Consider the following 513-nt stretch of genomic DNA (forward strand, 5'->3'; position numbering starts at 1 on the left):
CATGCCCACACACTCAGTCCTCCAGGAAGGCCTGCACCTCCTCTACCTACGCCCTCAGGCATTGCACTCGGTAGCAGGGGTGTATTCGCTGACTTGGGCGATACTGTAAGCCAACCCTCGCCTAGGCAGGATTGTTGGGACTGCAGTATCCCACGGGACCCCCCCAGAAGCTCTGGCGGAGTGTGACTTCGGTCCCCCTCCAGTGCCGAAAGGGATAGGCAGGCAGGGCTCTTCAGCCACCTGGCTGTAGTGTAGGGCTATAGGGCCTAGGTCCCCTCATGGGGTGCCCTGAGAACACCCAAGGCAACCTCCCTTCAATTTTCCACGTGCATCAAGAACACACTGGATTGGGGTGTTGTAATTGCCCAGGGCAGGAGCTTCTCAGGTTCAGGCAGGATGTAAACAATAAAAATGACAAAAATAAAAATAACTACTCCAGGGGGTCCAACCCCACAAAAAAGAGACAAGCTACAACAGATCCTGTTCGACTCAGACATCCGACTCTTCCGTTGT

The sequence above is a fragment of the Penaeus monodon genome, chromosome 25 (assembly GCF_015228065.2).
Source record: "Penaeus monodon isolate SGIC_2016 chromosome 25, NSTDA_Pmon_1, whole genome shotgun sequence".
Lineage (NCBI taxonomy): Eukaryota > Metazoa > Arthropoda > Malacostraca > Decapoda > Penaeidae > Penaeus > Penaeus monodon.